The sequence below is a fragment of the Haliaeetus albicilla genome, chromosome 2, assembly GCF_947461875.1.
Source record: "Haliaeetus albicilla chromosome 2, bHalAlb1.1, whole genome shotgun sequence".
Taxonomy (NCBI): domain Eukaryota; kingdom Metazoa; phylum Chordata; class Aves; order Accipitriformes; family Accipitridae; genus Haliaeetus; species Haliaeetus albicilla.
The window spans coordinates 3,576,817-3,598,725 of NC_091484.1; the positions used below are offsets into that span (position 1 = coordinate 3,576,817).

General features: G+C 43.5%; 1 protein-coding gene across 1 annotated transcript in view; it reads left to right on the forward strand.

Moving 5' to 3' along the window:
* LOC138689248 (uncharacterized) overlaps positions 1–21,909 on the forward strand; it is a 210,723-nt gene that overhangs the window by 119,583 nt on the left and 69,231 nt on the right. The window contains exon 3 of the mRNA XM_069803499.1: positions 10,113–10,187. The gene's annotated coding sequence lies outside the window, so the exon portion shown is untranslated. The remainder of the gene's footprint in view (positions 1–10,112; positions 10,188–21,909) is intronic.

Sequence of the window (21,909 nt, forward strand, 5' to 3'; positions counted from 1 at the left end):
CAGAGCCTCCACGTGGGATGGAAAAGCCACCGCTCCCTTGGACATTTATCAGGAACCCAGATGAGATGAAGACTTTTCCCTCTGTGGAGGGAGATGGGTTCCTCCTCCTTTAAACCAAGATCACAAGTAATACTTAAACACCCTCTGCCTTAATTCCACCAGTCTTTCCATCTTCCCATAGCTGCTGCAGCTTTTCCAGCAGTGACTCCAAACCTTCCTAAAGAAACAGAAGAAAAAGCACAATTAATAGCAGCTTCAATCACCTGCCTGGCCACAGGAGAAGGCTGAGAAATAGCAGCAGGATTTAGAATGGTTAAAAGAAAAAACATGATAAAGGATTTTTCTTTGCCATTTAAAACCACGCTTCTGCCCCGTTCCTGGACTGACTGCTTTTAAAGTGTAGCATCATTGGTGCTTTTCATCAAAATGAAATCTAACATTTTGAATATTTTTTAATTATCATTCAGTGCATCCAGGCAAAGAATTGAAAACATTGGTTGGGGATTGCCTGACAGCAGGACTCTGCAGCCGCCGCACTTCAGCTGGGTCTATAATTAGAGCCTAATGGGGCAAAGGACCCCTTTGCCCAGCTCCAAGAGTGCAGTCTGTATGTGCTTAAGGGCTGCTTCTCCTGAGACCCAAGCCTGCAGCTGGACTGTCACCCTCAAGCATGTCTCTGGGTCTTCAAGGTCTTCAGGGTCTCAATGGTCTTCAAGGATGGGTGCTGTTCTGTTCACCTCTTTGCCAGGGGGTGAGAACAGAAACATTACCTTGTCCCCTGCAGCAAATTAGAGTTGTTCATCTTAATTATCTAAACATTCTGCTTTAACAAAGAGAATCCAAGAATAATTGTTGGTTTACATATTAGCAATATTTTCCATCCCGGTCATGACTGTAACTACCCCAGGTCTAGCAGCCCTGGAGTCATAGCAGTGCCACAAAGGAGTGTCTTTTTGCAGGGATTTGTTGTTACCCACTCAAACTCCTCCAGAGGCAATTGGAAAACTGCAAGCGAGGAGACCCAGGGTCACCGTTCCTGCACCTCTGCCACTGCAGGCACCATGGCAAATTGTCACTTCTGTGACAACTGGAGGAGCCTTCCTAATGCATTCACAGAAAGGCATCCAAACCGCTCCGGTAACGCAAAGAGATTTTTAGTGTTAAAAGACTGGCTTTGAGGAGGTGGAGAGAAGCAGACGAGGGGAGCAGAGCGCTTGGAGGCAGAACCAGCAGGAGCCTGGGGGACGAGAGTCTCGACTGTCCCTTTTGCCTGGTGCTAAGATAACCAGAGCCCAAAGCTCATCTCTTACCTCCCCGCTTCCCCCTCTGCTTACTTTCCTCGCAGCCCAAAAGCAGGACACTGGTTTGGGTTAAAAAAATATTGATTTAGGCTTTGTGGAGTGCAGATAGGTTAGCGGATTGCACAAAAATAGGAATCAGTTGTATTGGGTTTGGGCTCTGTCCCACATACAACTCAGCCTTGTGGACAGCTTAACAAATGAATTTAATGATCTTCCACTTAATTTTAAACACTATTAATTTAATTTGTGGAAAGAAGCATTTATTACTGTTTGCATGCAGTAGTAAGCAAAATGTGTTCAGGTTTCTGTTGGGCACCAGAGTGTGGATGGAGATGCACAGAGAGGGCTTTCCATCCAAGGTGCTGTGTTGCACAGGATTAAACATGTTTAATGGCTCTTCAGATACGTAGGTGAGAAATGAACCAGGTAACCAAGCTGAAGTTGAAAGCTGCAGTGGGAGGGATGGGGTGGAAGACAGCACAGGTCATTCAGATCTTCTGCTGGGGCCAGAGGGGAATTTGTGTGTAACCTCCTGTATGGTACGGCTGTCGGCGTATGGAAATGGGAAAGGGAAGAGCTCATCTCCAGCTTTGCACTTATCATGTAAGTGGTAGCCAAGGAGAAAAGCAGCCATAATTAAACCGTGATGTTGAGCCCTGGTGCCCCGGAGGTAACATCCTCGAAATGAACTGAACGCTGAGAACGGCAAACTGCAAGGGACGCAGTGACAGATTCTCTGTGGCCGTAGATCACCTCTGAGTGACAGAAAATTGGACACAGATCATGATGAAGGCAGGAGAGAGCATTGGGGAGGGGGGAGGTAGGGGAGAAACCAACCATTCCTAAAACGAGCCTAAAATCTGCCTGGTTGCTAGGGAAGTGGGACTCCTGGTAAGTAATTTCAATTTGTACCTATATTTATAACAGTATGAAGATACGTTTTATAATCTGTGTAATAAAGAACCTCATCAGCAACTTCTCAAAGAAACTTGTTATTACGGAGAATGACACTCTAATTGCCTCCAGACATTTAGCTTGTCTAGCGAGTGAAGTAACCTGATAAGCTATTGAGCTATTAAGTGATGTAGAATCAATTAATGTAGTTAGATAAGAAAGTAATAACCTACCTAGGTAAACTAAGTAGTATATGTCAAACTAGTCACTATTAATTCAGGTCCAGAAACGCATAGCAGACCTGTATAATTCCCAGTAACCTTCATAAAATTGAGGAGGTTATATTTTGACCAAAGAAAACTAGTTTTGCAAAGATCATTTATGAAAAAAAAAGAAAAGGAGAAATACAGAATTCATTACCAGGCTCATTTTTTCAAGAATGTTCTCCGTACCTTTAATACATAAACAACTGAATAACGGCGCTGCAGAGATGGTTAAATTGTAGGCGCTGACTTCCTGAGTCTTGGAAAAAGAGAGAGATGTGGGGAAAACACACCTTGAATTTCTACACCTGCATGGGAATGCACACAGGACTCAGATAACCGGGTGTGCAATTGCCTGTGTCACCTCTTGCACGCGCATGCTTGCACGCCCAGCAGTGGAGAGCCGCGTACACATAACCATTAACGTCTCAATATCCTTTTAGCTTAACAGCCGTACGGGCTTGCGTGGCGTGGTGAAGTTGGGCTGTTAGCTAGTACAGCTGACATACAGACAAGGTGACAGATGGGGAAGGGTCACGGTGCCTTGTGTAGATACAAGCAAGAAACATGTGAGGACCAAGTTCTAGTTCCAGTTAATTTTGTCCCTGTCTGATCTAGCTTCGGGTGTGATTATCTGGAGTGTGTTAGAGCAGAGGAAAGGAGAATGGGTGAGAAATTATCATCCTGTCTGTCTCGCTGCTGCTGCAGGTTTCCTATCCTGATATATTGTCTCTCTAGTTGGGGAGTGCAGAGGGAGGTTAATGAATCTTAAAACATTTGTAAGTGGCACAGTGTAGCTCCAAGCAAGCCAGGGTATGTGGGAAAGCAAGCACGAGTCCCCAGGTCTGCATCGCTCTGCTAATGTGGTGCTCAACAAGAGCTAATTAGCCCTACCTGGGAGCGTATGGCACCGTGGGGACACCGCGCTGCTACCGACTCCGGGGCTGCCTGCGCTGCCTCCGGCCCCGCTGTCTCCATGTCTCCGTTTTGGGGGCTTTCCTTCCATCTCCTCAAGTTCTCGGAAAGAGATGCTTTCAGCTGTAATATTACAATCTGCTCTAGGTTTTGCTGTAAGGGTTTCTTCTCATCCATGTCTCCAGCCTGTCTAGTTATGTGCAGTATTATATACAGATATACGCTGCTGCGGTATTTGGAGACCCCTGGAGTGTATGGGCCGGGGTTTAAGACTGAGTCCAGGAAGATTTTGAGACTTTCTCCCAAGATCAGGTCCTGCATGGAAAGAGTGGTGTTATGTACCTGCCTTGTTTGTACAGACTCTTTGCTCCGCTGAAGGACTCAGGGCAGTGTGTCAGAGGTGGGGGAACACCTCCAGGTCCTGATGGGACAGTTGGCATTAGTATAACCCGCTGTGGTTATGTGCCAAACCCACTTAAAGCTCTTCAAAAATCCTTGGAAAGGCTATTTGCAACTTTGAAAACTCACGGTCCTTTGGAAACCTGAGCCTAAAACCGTGGGGGAAATGGCAAACTCTTGCTGGAGGCTTTATTGTGTTGTGGATGATCTTATGACAGAAAAACATTGGGGGAAAAAATACCATTAACATCCCTAAAATGTCTTCCTTCCAGTCCATTACATGAGGTGTAACCACATGGCAAACTTGACATTTCTTCTGTAAAGGACCACGGCAGTTCCCTACGGACCACAGGGCAGCAGTAAAAGACCAATCGGCTGTGTTAAATGCAGAAAAATAAAAATATCAATAGTGAATGTTTTAGTGCTTTGGCTTTAGCATTTAGATGTGGTACAGGATTTGAAATTTTGTTTCTGATCTTCTTTAAACAAGAACAACTGAGAGCCATCTGAACTGATTTGCTTAATGTGCTGTTCAGCATTCATGGCGTAAATTGAATTGTTAGCCTCTCTGTCTTTGCATTTGAATGTTTTGATTCTAATATTACCAGCAGAGCAACCTTCCCTAACTGAATTGTTCTCACAAGTAATGTTGATGCTTTGCACTCCCACTCAATTGATGTCATTGTGGCTACTGACAAGAAGGTGCCTGTTAGAGCGAACAGGTTGAGACCGGATAAGAGGAGAGGGAGTGACAAATCAGAAATATCTCATTTTTCATCCATGTTCTTTATTTCAGAAAATTCTTTTCGCCAATCTCCAATTACTCGCTTCCTGCACTTCTGCCAGAGATGGGCTTCCAGTTGCTTCCCACAACTTTTGAGCTACCCTTCCTTGAAGCCATACAAGAGCTAAACCTGTTAGCTCACTGAGCTTTGTGCTACCACAGCTAAAGCTGGTGAGGACCTAACTTGGATGTGTCTTCACCTTTGCACAGAGTGTAAAAATGTCTATCACGAAGCCTTCTTGCAGCTGAGCATCAGCCCCGTGACGCTCACATGTCCGCACGCTCTTTGTGCGCAGTGCTGGAAGAGGACCCAGCTCACCTCGTGCCAGTTGTCCACGCTGCTGGAAACCAGCATCTTCGGGGTGGGTGAGCTTCACCCATGTCACCTCTGGGCCCCTATGGAGCCACTGTAGGTCTGACCTATACATATATAAAATATTACTGGGTTTCAGTATGTTGGACCTGAAATAACAGAGGAACATGCAGCAGCTTGACAGCTGTGGACTTCTGGAGAGTAGTTAAAGGCAGGAGTTCTTCAGAGGGGCTGAGGCTGCAAGACCTTGTGGGGCTGGTGGTTTAGTGCTGCTGTGGGGAGGGGGATTTCAAAGTGTGTGTCTGGTGCAGACATTAGCAAACAGCTGGTCCTTGGGTCTCTGTAAGTGGGATCTTGGTAGCAAACCAGCGTGGGTGCAGGAGAGACCATCAGGGACCTTGGGGTGGAGAAGACGGTAGTCAAAGTGACAGTACAACCATACCCATCAACAGCTGAGAAGCAAAAGGAAGGGATCTGCAAAAGCTGTAGAAAACAGCATGGAAGACTGAGTATAGGATTTTGGATATGACAGAAGTGAATTTGTCACTACTAGATCTCAGCAAAGTTTCAGAGATCTATTACCAGAGAAAGGGAAAGGCAAGACTCCACTCTGGGATCCTTCGTACGTGAGAAACTGTTGTGACCTATGTGGTTTTCAGTCCTTTCCAGAGTTTGATGTTTCATACGTAGACAGTTGCCAAGGGAAATTTTGCTTACACCGTAATTTTCCATTCGCTGCTACACTTCAGACAGAGGAGTGCAAACTGTTCTTTCTGCAACTCAGGAGATAATTTTGCAGTCAGTGTGAACACTGCGAACCTTCTATTTTTTTTCTCTAATAACAGTTTGGCAAATCAAAGTGTCTGTTCAGTTAGTCAGTAAAAACACCTAGGAACCATGCAAAAAAATACGCAGGCATAGAGATGAACTCTGAGCAGGCTGTGTCTCAGATTAGATACTGATTAAGGGTATTGACCATTTTTTATTTTATCTTGTCTGCATTGAAACAGAAGTGTCAAAGATGACTATAGAGGGAAGAAACTCATACACACACATTTTCTACGTACTTTTATTTACACAAATTCCTTTGCCATATTTTCCAACATGGTAAGACAGTGGTCATCACGATAAATTCAGAAATCTAGCCACTAATGAGAGGAGGTCAAATTGGGAAAAAATGAGAAAGAGAATATTTGTGCTTTGTAGGGTAGAAGTTAGGGAGACATCACTGCATTTCTTACCTTTCAAATAATTTCCATTTTAAGATAACAACCCTGATGGTGGGACATCAAGTAGGAGGTAAGGATTTTCCCAGTGAATGATTTTTAATTAGTTTTAAAAGCTGGCAAATTTTGAGACATTCACCCAGATTGGTATATCCACAGTAAATAATAGCAATAAACTCTCCCCCTCTACTTATGTAGCATATATACAAGCACATGCAAGCCCAGGTTAGCAAAACCACACTTTCTTTTGTTCTCTTTGTTCCCTTTGTTCACTATGCAGTAATGAAAAATGACAGCCATATTTATTGTAACATTCCTCCAGGAATGCAGAGATAATTACCTGCCCTTAGCATGAGAGAGGAGAAGGAGCATGAGCTCTGTTCTTCCAGCTCCCTGGAATCCAACCGACACGTCGGTGTGAAACGCGAAGTGGAGGACGTTGGGAGCAGAGGAGATCTGCTGCCTTGTGAGGTTGGGTTTAGGGTTCAGATTTTTGGTCTTTTGCAAAATAACACCTGACAAGGGCTCAAACATCTCTGTTAAAAGGGGACTGCTTTGAATTCCACCTATGTCCTTGACCATTTCTGTAGAAAAGGCCTCTGCATGTTCATTTGGAGTGGGCTTGACTTTATCGATATTGCTGTTTTCATGCGGACTCTTGCAGGGTCTGCCCAGACAGATCTGACTTCAGCCCTGGCCGTTTTAGCAGTGAGTGAGTCATTCTGCTTTCCATTAAAGAAAACCCAAACTCCATCCTATGTGCTCTTAAGAGGGGTTGTAGTGTTTCTGAAAAGTACTAGATTAATAGGCATTGGAACTGAAAACCTCTACTCTAAAAAAAAAAAATCATTTTGATGCTCTAAGAGTATGTGTGACCTGGTTCCTGTTCACCCTCCTGGTGTGTGTGGTGGTGATGAGCTCAATCACAACGTTACAGCCTATGCATGGGAAGGAAGGGGGCACCGAGTGTGCCTCCCTTCCCACCGTGCGGTGGGAGCCCTGGTGTCAGGAGAGCTCCTGCTTCCCTCTCTGCCTCTGCTTGTTTGGAGAAACACCCCTGGATGAGCATTTCCCCATATCTAAGATGCAGTGCAGAAAACTGGGGGGAACTCTCTGGCATTTACTCTTTTGTTCAGCAAGGACAACCTATCCCAATGAGGTCCATTCAGGTAACTAGGTGCCTCCCTGTGGTTTTTTATTATTATTTTCTAGTAGATGTTCCTGTTTCATGGGAATTTAAAAACAAGACCTCTTTAGCCTTTAATAAGAAAAATCTTTTCGTATCTTAATATTTTTGTCCTCTGCATTTATTTCCTCACTAGCTGGGATTTTTCAGGCTGATTATTTTTTAAGGTATTAAAAATATAATCCATATGATATATTAAAATATAATTAAAAGTGTTATCATATTTTCAGCAGCGTGTTATGCCTAGGGAGATTTTACAAGTGCAAATACATTTTTGCATCACCCACACTAGTGAGAGAGACCGACCGACCATTGCTAACCCCTTTTACTGATAGGAAAATGGAAACAAAAAAAAAAGGAGAAGGATTTTTGATGTTTCCAGGTGTTTCACCTTCACACCATTTTCTTTCTGATCCAGAATGTCTCCCAGTGGTACAAGGAGATAAGAATTAAGTTCATAGCCTGGATTACCACTTTTTCAGGTTGTGATAAAGAAATTCTGGCATGGTAGCATGATGGGGATGTGGGTGGCCCAGGGAAGCAGAGTAGCTGTTTTGCATGGCCTAATCCCCTGCCTGTGGGAGAACAGCTACTTTTTTTTGGGGGGGGGGGGGGGGGGTGTTTTGGAGCTGGGAATTGGTTGCAACGCAGCCCTGCAAGTGGGAATGCACGGATTAGTGGGACTGTGCTTTCAAAGGAGTCCTTCTGGAGACTTTTCTGGGCTCAAAAGGACCTCTTCACCCTTGCTACGTGACCCAATGCTTCACCTTCCCAAACTGGGGTGGGCAGGTACTGGAGAAGCCCTGAGCTTGGGTGTATGTCGTGATTGTGCCCTCATGGCCAGCTGTAGGCTGGATCACTTTGCAGGGCACGGTGGTTTGCAGGGCATGTAGCATAAGCCAGGAAAACTGGGCATGAATTCTGGGATTTGCAGCTGAACTCCCTAAATCCCCTGCCCACCCCTCCTCTCCATCTCTTGGCTCTCCAGCACCATTTTCTAAGCCTTGGGTGAGACAGAGCGCTTTGTGGAAGGCTGATGATATTCATGACTGCATAGCGGCGAGCTGGCATGCTGGCTACGCAAAGGGAGGTGGTCATTCACTGCTGAGAGGGGCCAGCAGCAAATTTTCTTTGTGGGGAGAAATGGGAGGAATCACAGTTCACAACTGGGTCTTGAGCTGGAGGCATCTTGATCCAAACAAGATTGAGTAGCTAACAGGGCTTTTTTGGTGGAGGGCCCTCCATCTCTCATGTTCTCTAGCCCGTACCCAGAAGGGGTTGCACTGGGAGTGCTGCAACCCCATTTATTCCTCAGCTGCCTACAGAGAGATTAAGGGTTCAGAAATGCAGGGTTTGTTGGCTGAAGGATGAATTGGGGGGGGGGCATCACTGGTGTGGGCAAACTGTTAAACCATTGTCGGAAAGCCTGCTCACAAGAGAGTTGGGAACAGGAAAGTAATTGAAAATGAATACAAAGTGCCCAAGTGTTTTAGGAACATGATTCTCTTTATTCTTCCTTTCCTCTTTTTCTCTGTACCCCCAGGAACTACTTATGTTCCTACAGCTCGTATTTTCAACAGTCTTTAAATAAGTGTTTAATGGGATTTATAAAAACACCTGAGCAGGTAAGATAGGTTATAATTCCCACTGATTTCACTGACCTCTCTGTAGACGGGACACAGGCTTCTATATTGCACAGGCTTATTTGAAAATATTATTCAGAGTATGCTGGAAAATGTTAGTCATATTAGATTTGTGGTTTAAGTTCTGGAAGGTGCCATCAGAGTTGGACTGATGCATAGAAATATAAATAAACATAAAGGTGTCTCGGTGCCTGCCTGTGCGTGTGTGTGTATAGTCTTTATTGGTGACTGAAAACCCACTGCCTGCTCTTTGGTTTTCCATTTTAGCTGGCCTATTATCAGAGATTTCTGGAGTGTGAGTTTCATAAGTAGAGGTTATCATACATTGCAGGCCATCTCTCCTGCTGGGGAGCAAAATGAAGGTTTGATAATGAGATTGCCCAAAGGCAGATAAGAGCTCTAGCTTGCTGAACAGTCCCTCAAGGTTTCCTGTGATGGCAAAAAGGAGGGAATGCAATTTATTATCCTTCTCTCCTTGTACCTTCCCATTGTTTGAGAAGTCAAAGCAACAAACTACGGGCGTTCAAAATAAATAAATTAATAACCAGAGCAGGAGACCTGGTGCGTTGTTGTCGGCTCTGAAGAAAAAGGTCTGTGATTTGCTCTAACACCGCAAAGGAAGTCTCTGAACTCCAAATCCTGAAATTCCATTTAAAGGACAGGGTCTCTCCCCCTCTCCTCCCGCCTTCTCCCAGCTAGGAGGGATAGTCTAAAACTGAGTCAATCTTGATAGAGGATGGAGGATGGCTCCGTAACCGCTGCTGATAACCTCCCCATCTCCAATTCTGTTTGCTCTTCTTTCATGCTAAACGCTACAAAGTGCATTACAGTCAAGCGAAAGGTCAGATTTAAGCCTTAAACCACGGAAGATTCAGAGCTGAAGTTGCCACATCATTAAGTCACAGCATCTTCATGCTTATGTTTTCTAGCACATATGGTATATAAAATCACCTAGTGTTTCACAACCCTCTTAAATAATTAGGCACAACAGGGTTTGCTGGGTGACCACCTGGATAAAGTCAAAACAGTGGCATCTGCATCAACCAGATGGGAGTCTGCTCTTCGCTGCCATCAGGAAATGGACAGCCAACTTCCACTCGAGTGAACCAAAAGCTGCCTTCTTCCAGATAAGAAAGGGAAAGGGCAGTTTAGGAGAGAGCGATAAACGTGTCTTCCTTCGATTTTCAGGTTACCGAGTCTCTACTGAAACCAAGAGGAAGAGATCCTGTTCCCCAGCCTGAGAAGCAGCAGGGAAGAGGTAAAGTAAATTTGTACGTAATCAGCAAACCCAGTACCTGGCAGTGGTATTCCGAAGGCAGGCTGAACAAAGGCTTATGTTTTTATTTGTTTCTGTCATTTAAAAGAAAAAAAGTGGGGGAGGGAGAATATTAGCAATTTAGTGTGAGGCTCCATTAGATCAAATCAGTGCCAATGATAGTCACTTATTTCCTCCATTTCATAATGATTTACTCTATAAATTAGTGTCCGCCTATTTAAACACACTCAGTGATTCAGCTCTGGGTACCATGGCAATATGTGACAGGGAATAGGGCTGAACCCACCAGTCATATGGCTCTCCGTGCTGTCATTATGCTATATGTGCGCCGGTAATGGGGGGCTATGTGAGAACGTAGACAGATATTATGCAAACATATACTGACTTAAGTATCAATCTGTCACTGGTGTAACTCATTGTAATGGCTCCACCAAAGTCATTACAGAGTAATATGCATTACAGCATGTTAAACATCTATCATGGGTGGAGGTTCAGAGAAGCCATGAGGAAGCTATAAGAAGCTACCAACATCCAGATCTGGAAGATACTCAGATGTAACATTTTCACTTCAGCAAACCCCTAGCAAAGCGTTCCTTTTTTTCCCCCTTTCCACCCCCTTTCCACTCCAAAAAGATGAAGCTGAAAAAAATGTCTCACAGCTTTAAGAAGAAAAAAAAAGAAAATCTTCTCGAGCTTGCGTGTATGAAGCACACGCAGGTTAACTGCAGCAGTTAAATACAAATCTCTCTCTTTCGTAGACATACGCACAGACACAAATAGGGTTTGATGGTAGGAAACCTTTAGCCTGGCTGTGCTACACAGCGGTTTTAGGACGTCATCCCTTCTCTTGGTACCTTTAGAAGTCACTCAGCCTGATTTTGTGGTACAGAAGTGGAAGGAAGATGTAACCTCTGTGCCCCTCTTCAGCTAATCCATGTTCTCTCCCCCTGACACACCTGGATAGTGCATTAGCACATCCATAACCCAGATCAGTCCTTTCTGCAATACAAAATTAGCCTGGTTCGTAACCACCTGGAGTCTTCAGTCCCAGGTTTTGCAGTGGGTCATTCCTCCTCCTGATGAGCAAGATCCTGTTCAGGACCAGACAGGGTAAGATACCTCTTGGATAATGCCAATGACTTAGGTTAAGCTCTTTACCTTCTCTGCATTTTTTGGTTGCTTTTCAAAGAGCGATGCTGCAGCACTGGCTCAGCGACCTGAGGTGGAGAGAGTGTCTGGCATGGGTAGATGGGGATATTTCATTGTTCAGTGCAGACTTGGCTATTTTGCTGGCATAATATATGTTCTTCAGCCAATCCAATGGATTAGAAAAGTACTCTATTTAAAGGTTAAATAGCTGATGCTCCGTCAACATGTATGGGAGATGACACACAAATCCAAAGTGATCCAAAGCGATTGTCTCAGTCTCCAGCCAGCTTGGTGGCGTAGCCAAGGACAAATGCAAGTGCACAGATTTCTAAAGAGAGTTTACCCACTGCTTACTGCTCAGCCTGGGCACTCAGCGGTGCATTTACTCACTTTTTTGTGTACTAAAGCAGTACTGATACAGCTCACAGCATCCTCAAGCAGTTGTACAGAGGGTCAGGAAAGAGGCTTAATAGACTGAAGGTGCCTGAATGCAGTGTTACAGTAAGTAACCAACTCTCTTAAAAAGAGAGACTGGTAAAAGAAAAAGCCCAGGGAACAAACACTGGATCTGTTGTGCTGTTACCATTTAACCTGCATTCACTGCCAATTGAAATGCACTTTACATTACTTCAGTCAGATACTTCAAAGGAAATCCTGGAGATGGGAGCACTTAAGCAAGAGCACTTCTGGTGGTAATGTGTGTATTTGAAAGCCTGGCAATTGGGAAGGTTGTGAATACAGCAGTGGATCCAAATATAGCTGTAGCTTGTTATATGTAAACGGCAAGATTCATTCTGATATTCCTGCTCCTATTCTGCCCTTCCTTCCTGCAAAACAGTGTGATTCCTCCATCTGTCAGCGTCTCCAGTATTTGTGTTTGCCTGTAACAATGTTCGCCTGTGTACATTATCCCACACGGCAGCTCAGTGAGAATAGCTGATGTAGTACCAGGTTATAAAAAGCCCAAAGGAAACGTTCTGGAAAGGCTCTTTGAGGAAATTATTGCTACTTCTGCAGTCCTGCCTGAGCCTTACACACCGCTGAGGGCAAGCAGAGGATCTGCAGGTTTGGTGCCGGCTTTGGGCTTGTTGGGTCAAGCATAACCAAGAAGATTATCAGATAAAGGTGTAAAGCTAGAGCAGGTGAAACCCTTGTATGGAGGCTCTCAGCTCACTGTAGTTAAATCCGCCTGAATGAGAGTACCCACATGGAGGTCTAATGTGTTTTAATTTGTGTGTGCTGGGCGTTAAGTCCATGTAGCTCCACCATGTCCTGCAATGTGAGATGTGGGGTTTTCCACCCTCAGACCTTTGTGCCCTGACACTTGCACCAGGACTGAAGACCAGGCAGTATCTGCTTCTGCAACGAACAGCTTTTTGCAGAGTTTGTGGGACATAACCTCTCCCATTTCCCATCACATGTTGGTGCATGCTGAGACTGGAGCACATGGCCAGGTGTGCACGTGAACGTGCAAGATGATACTAGTGAGTCTCAGAGAACTCCCTCTTATTTAAACATTATTATAGGGTAGCTCACCATGAGACATAAAAGACACAGGACCAAGCAGGACACACAAAGTACATCACATGGCAAGAGCAGTCTGTGAAATGTTGGACAGCATGTGGGCAAATCCCAATGACCCAGGGAAAAATGAATCAGCCAAAGTTTTCTGGTTAGCTTTCTTGGAGGAATGCTGTTGCTTCGCTGCCTTCTGCATTTGGGTACAGTCTAGTCTCTGTCTTTGTTGTCACGGTGGGTGAGAGTTTAAAAGATAAATTCCTTTTGGGTTCCTGGCAAGAAACCTCTCTTTATGGAGTTTGTTCATAAACAGTAGTTCAGAATACCTGACTATAGAACAAGGGAGTGTGAGATCTTGGAGCTGGGGAGAAGAGCCACAGCTGCTCTCTTTTCCCCAACACTAATGGCAAGACTGTGAGAACACACTGACCTTTACTCAGCACAATTAAATGCCTTACAAATAAATAGCTAATTCTGTTTAGCAGCATTGCTGCTTTTATCTCCCTGTGGCCGTGACCAAGTAATACTCCCCTTTGCTGACCTGACCATGTGTTGACACATTTAGGACTGTGGCAGGCAAAGGAAAGGTACTGTTTGCTCGGTCCCTGAGCAAGGATGTCTTCTCCTCGCTCCAAACTCCTACGTACGATTTGGAAAGGCAGCTGAAGGGCAGGCGTTGCTGCTTTTCCAAAAGGCAAGGAGTGGGGAGGGTGGGAGGAAAAGTTGTGCGTCACCACAATGTCTGGGATGGTTTCTGCTTCGCGGGTGGAAAATTGGAGAAGTGACTGTCCAGACAATGCACACAACAACCCTCGTCCAAATAAGGGACGTGTCCAGAGAGCAGCATCTTTTAAAATTTATTGCAAGTGGTCTGGTAGCTCCACCTCCTATTAATTTTGCTTGACTTGCAAAGATAGTTGTAAAGATTCTGGTTCGGTATCTACTGATAGTATCTGTGGGTTTTGAAAGCATAATGACATCTGTTTTGTGCCGTTCACATGTTCATCCATAGGGCTGAAATCTTCCTCTTCTTGAAAAAGCCTGCTCCATCCCACATTTCACGCTGATGTCCTGGGCTGGAGTATAATCAGCCTGTGGTTATGGCACAGCTCCAAGCTACTCAGGTGATTCTCTAGAGATTTTAGCTAATAAAAATTGAAAAAAAGTCTCTACTGAGCATGTACAAATAGTAATTTCACAAATGTATTTAGCAAGGCCAAATTTGAACAGATTTTCATGGGAACTTCAAAAGGCAAAAGGCATATTCCCAGCATAAAATCCTTCTGCATCCCCCTGCAACAGTAAAAAATTTAACAGAGCAGATTGCCGTTCATTTTTTAACATGGGAAAAACTGCTTGTTTTCTTTTTTTTTTTCCTCCTCAGAAATCTCTAAGCTGTATTACTTGAAATTTTTCAAAATTTATCATCATGAAATTTCAGGCCAAACCATAAATCCTCAATGTAAACAACTACAAAGGTAGTTCTGGATTTAAGACAGTTGTCTCTAAAGACCTGGATAATATATCCTTGCTCACAGAGTTCTTACACATGGTGCTAACATTTCTGGAGTCATTAATAGATGCAAGCTGCTCATTTTGGGGTTGATACCCTGGAATCTGGTCATAGAGGGGTGCTGAGCTCCCCCAGCCATATCCAGGCAGCGTAACAGAGAAAGCACCCCAGGACTTGAAATACCCAGTTCTGCATCTTTGAAAATTGCAAATTAGTGCATTTTCATGAACTTTCTGTTTGTGACTCAGCACTTTCCTTGTAAAGTGGCAATAATGTCACCCTTCTCCTAAATTAACGCTAAACTGATGAATGCCATAGACAAGCCTGAGAGGAAATTAGTCATTGCCTCCAGAGCAGTGTTTGAGTAGTTTTCTGGAAATAAAATATCAAATAGGTGCTCTTTAAAGGAGATCTGTACTTTGCGCACATGGACACTTTGGAAAAAAACAACACGAGAATATTTAGCTTAAAGATCGTATAACCATGTATATCCCCAAAGGAATCAAATTTAAATTGGTCAGGTAAATTTAATTTGACATTTCCAGGCTATGTGTTACACAAAGATTGCATGTATAATAACTTCATGCTCCATGGTCTCCCTGAATCCCAGATTTTAGTGTCATAACATCAGAAAGGACAGTCTCCTGGTGATATTATATTGCTCCAGGGCCAACTACCCATCTTCATGGATCTGCTGCCTCCTCCTCCTTCTCGGACCAAGCTGCCAGCTGGAGCATGCTTTTGGGAGAGTTTCACGTTAAAACTAATCAAAGGGGCACCCTCAACTCTAGCCATTTTCAATGCTACGAGAGACACTAAGCTCATTCACTAGGTTTATAGTTTTTTCCCTCCTCCCACAATCTCAGCTTCAAAGATTCAGTTCATCTCTATCTCGGACCAAAGGGTCGCATTAATGCTGGCTTGCTCCTTGTGCCTAGGGCCAGCCCAGCCACAAGTCTTTCTTTCTAGCTGAGCCCGAAGGCTGTGGTTTGAGTGTGGCCGACGTAGGAAACATCAGATAGATTTGCTGCTCTTCCCACCACCCTTTACCTTCCTTTTCTCTGCATTTCTGCACCGTGCCGTGGCTGGATGTGCTCTGCTTGTCACCTAGAGGCTGGGGAAGGACTTTACGGCAGTTGTTAAGTGCTCAACAGCTTCCCATGGCCTGTCATGAACAGTTGTTATCAGCGCTAATTAATCTACAGAGGTATTAATTGCAAGAAGAAGTGCTTACTGGGAAAGCATCCCTGTTTACTACCCTTTTCAGGAGCAGCTTCTTCAGATCCTTACGCAGGACCTGTGAATAGCCACCAGGAACAGGCAGATGGAGAAATGAGTTAAGTAGCTCCTCTGTAAAGCTGATAAATAGCCCTGAATTAACATACATATGTATAAACATACATATTTAAGAGCCCTACGGTGAGATGTGCAGCTTTTGTCAAGTCCTTTCACTCCTCCAACAAGTCCAGGATCCCAGTGTTTAAGGTCTGTGTTGCTGAGACCTTCCTGACATCACCCACACCCATGTTTGTCCTCTCTGAAATGGAAACCTGGCTATTTCTTGCTGTCTGGGGTGGCATTCCATAGTCAGTCTGGTTTTTTCCCTCTCCTACATGCTTTTTGAGCACTCCCTGTCCCATATACACTCTACTGATCCAGCATAGCTAATTGGATCCTGACCTGGAGTCCTGCCCTTGGCTGAAAGGCAAAAACAATCATGCGAAACCTCTTTAGGGTGATCAGGACTATGATTCAAGTTCGTATTTTAAAGTTGAACTTATGGAGTTAAAATGCTGGCCACCAACCAAGGAGAACCCAGGAAACTAGATATTTTTGGTAATTACAATATACTGAAAAAAGACGTGCAGATTCCCTTGTAGAGATTTGTTCCTACAGCACAAGCAAAGTAGCTTTGTTGCCATTTTATTTATAATTTCAAGAGATATAACCTATTAATTATTTGTAGCATGTTCAAGAGTAAACACACACTCCAGGGAGGAAGCGAAGGCTTTTTAAAGTTCAGCTCTTTCTGGCTCCCTTCTCCTGTACACAAATGTCCTGGGAGCGCCATGGGATGGGCCACAGTGCAAACAAGAATTTGTGTTTGTTTGCACTTTTATCACCAGTGTATAGGTAAAGGTACTTTTTCCATCCGTAGTCCAATATTCCATGTTCAAAGTAAGAAAAGCAGGAACGTGTCTCTACCTTGGCAGCATCACCTCCGTGTGGGTCTCTTGACTTTGCTAGCAATCAGCAGGGACAAATCTATGGGCAGAATTCCTCCTTGTTCTTGTCTCCAAACCCACAAAACTCTTGAATTAATTTTATTTTTAATTTAATAAAGTAAAATTAATGCTTCAAGTAGGAAACATTTGAGGACAAGTTTCAGCTCAGAGTACTTTATTATGGCTGAGTTTTAATCCTCGGTGCATAAGAAGGATTATGCTGAGAACACTGACATCACCTTAAATATAGCAGCATGAATATGCCACTGTAATAAATCTTTTCAGCTTTTAATTTCAATTCAAGAAAAATGTTGGTTGAAAATATCTTCTTTCCCAGTAACCTTCCCCTGTCTCAAATGTGCCCACAGTCCCAGGCACTGTCTGACACAGCCTTGTCAGTCAGGAGGGTGAAGAGGTCCTACCTCCACCCCACACAGCACGCCTCGAAAAAATCTTTTGCAGATCCAGATAGAGCAGCAAAATGCTGATTTTACCTGTTGCAATTGCCATCTGGGGAGAAGGGGTGATAAAGCATCTCGTTAAGCCCTAACAAAAAAAAAGTATGACCAGTAAAATCTGAGCTTACACTGGGAAAATTTCCCCCTTACAACTTTTTTGGGGGGAGACATCGCAAAAGTGGAGGTGGCCTCAGCGCATCGATGGGGATGGGACCCAGCGAAGTATCCAGGAACGGGGAAATTTGATTTATAAATGAAGCATCAGCAGATGTCTTAAAAGGTCTCCTGAGAGTTTGTAATACTCTGGAAGAGCCGAGAGTAATAAAATGGAATAAAATCGATTATAGAGCCAAGTTTCTATCCTGACTTCCACACCTTGAGGGAAGCGAGCGCTGCTTCTCGCGGGCAAAAGGAACTCTGCAGCCGGGGTCTGAAAGCTTTCCTTCCCCAAAGGTGAAAGTTGGGAATGGTCCAGCTCAAGTTGAGGTCTGACAACCTTCACCAAGAGAGCCCATGCTTCACCGGGTATAAAAAACCTCCTCCCAACCCTTCCAGTATCGCTCGGGACTTTTGCGATTACCCAAGGAGTTTAATTGTTTTAAGGTATTGTGGGACTGCAGATACGTTTGGAGGTTTGCATGGTGACTAGAGTGAAGATAATATCTAGGTTTCTTGCAGAAATATCAGATGTTGAGAAATTTATCTATAAATAACACAGTTTTGTGCTCACAGAATATTTGCAGGTTGTTTTTTATGAATCAGCATTATAGTTGTTGTAAATGGAGCGCTGTGGTGCCAGTTACTACAGTACATAGATATCACCAGTTTTGGCCTGCAAGTGATGTGCTAGTAGTATTGTCTCTGGCAAGAGACGTGAAATGTTACAGCACTCATTTTGCTAGCAAAAAAACCATCCCAGCTACGATATCCATCTTTTGCTTCATACGGAGTATTATCACCAAGCGTCGATGGGAGCACCCGAAGCTTTAAGGCTGGCCTGATAACCCACCTACCACCCGAGGTATGCGCAAGACAAACATGTGGAACAGCACCACTGATCGTTACTGCAACAGCCAGCGTTAATGGTACGGTTTCATGGAAAAGCGCAATTCACAGCATTTGTGGGTGAGCATATGCAAATCAGCATATAAATCAGGCTGATGAAGCTGCAGCAGCCACCACAAACCAAAAATAAGTGTCTCTTTTCCCTTTAGGCTAACACTAGCACTAGCTGAAGTAACAGCTGCATGAGCCTGATGAGACCCAAGAAGGCCGTTAGAGTCTCTATCTGTGGTTTCGAGCATAGTGGACTGAATGCAAAACCCTCTTTGCAAATTTGTGGTCCTGCTCATTTTTTGGTTTTTTTGTTAGTTTGATCAGCATTGTGCTGTTGCATATGTTTTCCCAAAAGGATCTGCACAGGGCTGTTACTTACGTGGTGGAGGAAAAATGACTTTTTGCGTTACAATTCCTACTTTGAAATGAACGTTGCAGTCATTTAAAACAGGCTTAGTTTAAATCTTTGGTTCAGCCTGAGCTGTCTCCTTTAAGGCTGTCAAACTGAAAGGAATTAAAATGCAGAGAAAATTATTTAGAAAAGAAAATGCAACTTTGCAATTTAACTTTGCTACAGGGATAAAGTTTTAAGAAATGATCAGCAGTTTGGGTGTCTTTCGTCTTGGGAGCCTGAGGTTGGACTCATTAAAAAGAAACAATTTTCAGAAAATATTGTACACCCAACTTTGGAAAACCTGTTCTCTGCAGGCAGCTAAAGATGGGCTCTAAACTCACTGGTCTGTTTGAAAGGCTCAACTTAGCCTTAAATAAAAATTAAAAAAAAAAAAAAGAAAAATATTAAACAAAGTACAATGGAGTAACTGTGATACTCCACATGCAGGAAGGCAAAAAGATGCTTTGACAAAGGGAAGCACCAGCGTAAGGGCAGCAGTGATGCTCATGTTAGAAGGAGATGAGGTGGAAATAAACATTACTCTGGGCTAGTAACAGTAGACACAGAGTAGCGGTAGAACGAGAGGGAAAGGTGGCCAATCTTCATCAGTTATGTAGACAGAGACCATGAGGTCTGCAGGTTCTTAGGACTTGTTGCTGCTAGTTCTGAAATACTGCAAATTTGAGGACCTCTCTTTGTATTTTTAAAGGGATCTGGCTGGTTGACTTCCTTTCAAGATGATCACTTTGATGATGTTGGGATTCTGCTGCTTTAAGAAAGATGAATTAGGGAATTTAAAGTCTTAGCTGTGCATCTTATCTTTTAATTTAAATTTAAATAAATAAATAGTCGGGAATAAAAACAGAGTGATTTGGTGTCACTTCCAGAGCTGAATAAAATGCTGAACCTAACTAAACCCCACCAATGGTGAAAAATAAGCTAGGAGTTTAAAATTAATCCCATTATTGTGCTCTAAAACATTATTAATAGGTGTAGAGGTTTTGGCAAATCCCGTTATTTTAATACTATCCTTTCTCCTAAATATTTCATAGCCAGGTTTTATTTCTTTTATTAAACAGTCACTTTAGAGAAAAGATAAACTCCCTATTAGAGAAGTTCAGAGGCAGACGACCTGCAGGGTCTAGCAATGAAGATTTTTAACAGGATCTGTAGGAATTAGCAGCCGTAGCAAAGGAGTGAAGAAGAATTACTGTGCGCGAGTGGTCCTTCAGGCTGGGCACCGCTGCATCACCCCATGTCTGTGCGGGCCCCAGCTCATGGCTACCCATTACTGCAGTATGATAATATTGCATTTGCAAGATGATAATATCATGCTGATCAATTCAGAACCACAGAAGACCATATTCTGTAATCCCTATGCGTGCAGAATAATAACCACACTTTGCAAGTAGTCCCATTCATTCCAGTGGGACTCTCTTGTAATCAATATATTTGTTTCCAAATTATAGTGTTATTGGTCCAACTTGATCTTTATTCCCGTTAACCAATTGCATGTGCAGAAGGCCTGGAAACGATGCCACAGCGAGGGCTGCTCTCGTCCCACTCCCATTGTTCGAGGACTCCAGTCCTCGGAGTTATTGTTCAAGCTGCCAGTTATCTCCGAGTGCTCCCAGCAGATGTTGGGGGGAGGGGGCAATTTTTTTATTTTTTTTTTTAAGAAGTTTGCCTCTTTAAAGACCAGCCCCGACAAAAGATTAATTCTGTTTGCTCTCCCCTTCACTGTGTTTTGTCTCTTTAAGTCAGAAAATATTTAGAGAGGAAAATCTGTTTTCTTGCTGTTCAAAATAATAATAATTTGCCAGTGGGAATTTATTACTGACTTCAAAGGGAGCCCTAAATTTGCTGATGGTAAATAAGGGGCAATCCTGCTTTCACTACAGTCAGTGTAGCTATTCTTGCAGGATTTTGTGGGCGCTGATTTGAATGCAGAGCTGTCCACAACATGGTATTTCCATTCTGTGAGCATCCTCCAAAGTTCAGCATTTATTTTTGTCTGTGGTGAAACAAAAAAAAAAAGAATTTTGGGGCAGTTTCTTAAGACATAGGATTTTATCAAAATATTAGTTTTCAAATCAGAACCTAGCTATCGTAAGAAGGTTTCTTAGATTTAGGACTGTTGGATTATCTTAATAAATAGAAGAGTCTTCTGGGTCATAACCTGATCTCTGGGTTGGTGGCCCTAGTCATAAACGTTGCAAGGTTGAAGCTCCTTCTCAAGAAGAGCTTTTCGCTCTACATCTTCTGCTTGATGATGCACTCAACCCCAAATCAAGTGATGCAGTATGACAGCTCTCTCTTTTCTGCTCTATCTTACGTGCACATGAGAAATAAACAGGGAAGCCCACAAGAAAGCTGGCTGATATGGATTTTCCTCCATGGAACGTTTTTGCCTTAATGATCCATCCTGTTGTGGTGACATTTCACGAAGAAGACAATGTCCCAGCAAGTTCTGCTTCAGTGAAGGTGAAAGTGTAGAGCACCTCAATGAACAAACCCTACGGGATCCACATGGAGAGCTCATCTCCTACGCCTCAAAGTTCACATCCCATCCAAGGGGACCTTCTTGGCTTAGCTCCCTGCCTAGCCCTTAACCTTATTGCTGAATATTTAGCCAGAAACAAAGCAAAACAAAAAATTAATCCATGCCATGCCTTGATTAGGGATTAGAAATGTTAACCGGCCAGTGCCTTTTTCTGCAGGGGTATGCAGCCCCTATACCTTTAATTAGAGTAGCCTGTGGTACTTGCCATAAAGCTGATAAGTAATAAATAGCTGCCTTTGTCACATGCAAGTTCAGCATTGTGAAACGGCACACGGACGGCTTTAAAAAGCCTTTGATTAAACCCAGCACTACAGTAAATCTACAAACACAGAGGAAAGAAAAGAAGCTATTTAGTCTGTGCCAGTTCCCGGCATTAAGTATGCAAATTTCTCGGTGTCTTCAGCTCCCAAGAACAGCAGGCACTGAATGCAGCAGCAGCAGCAAGCGGCACGACATCATTCATTTCAATCATTAAAACAAAAGCGGGATAAATCGCTACCTAATTTGTAAAATATGCTTATCATATAGGCTCTTTGGTCTTTAAGAAAAGCACCAGCTGAATGAGAATCACTGAATTATTTTGGAAAAAAAAAAATGCTTGAATCAATTCTGGTTTTCCCCCTTCTCCCAATGATTGTTCTTTTATTTCTTTTTCCTTTCTTTTTCCTTTCCTTTTCCTTTCTTTTTCCTTTCTTTTCCTTTCTTTCTCCTTCCCTTCCCTTCCCTTCCTTTCCCTTCCCTTCCCTTCCCTTCCGCTTTGCCTTTTTTCCTTTTCCCTTTCCCTTCCCCTTCCCAGTTTCAGGTGAAACCTATCTGTAGCCTTCCCTCAAGCT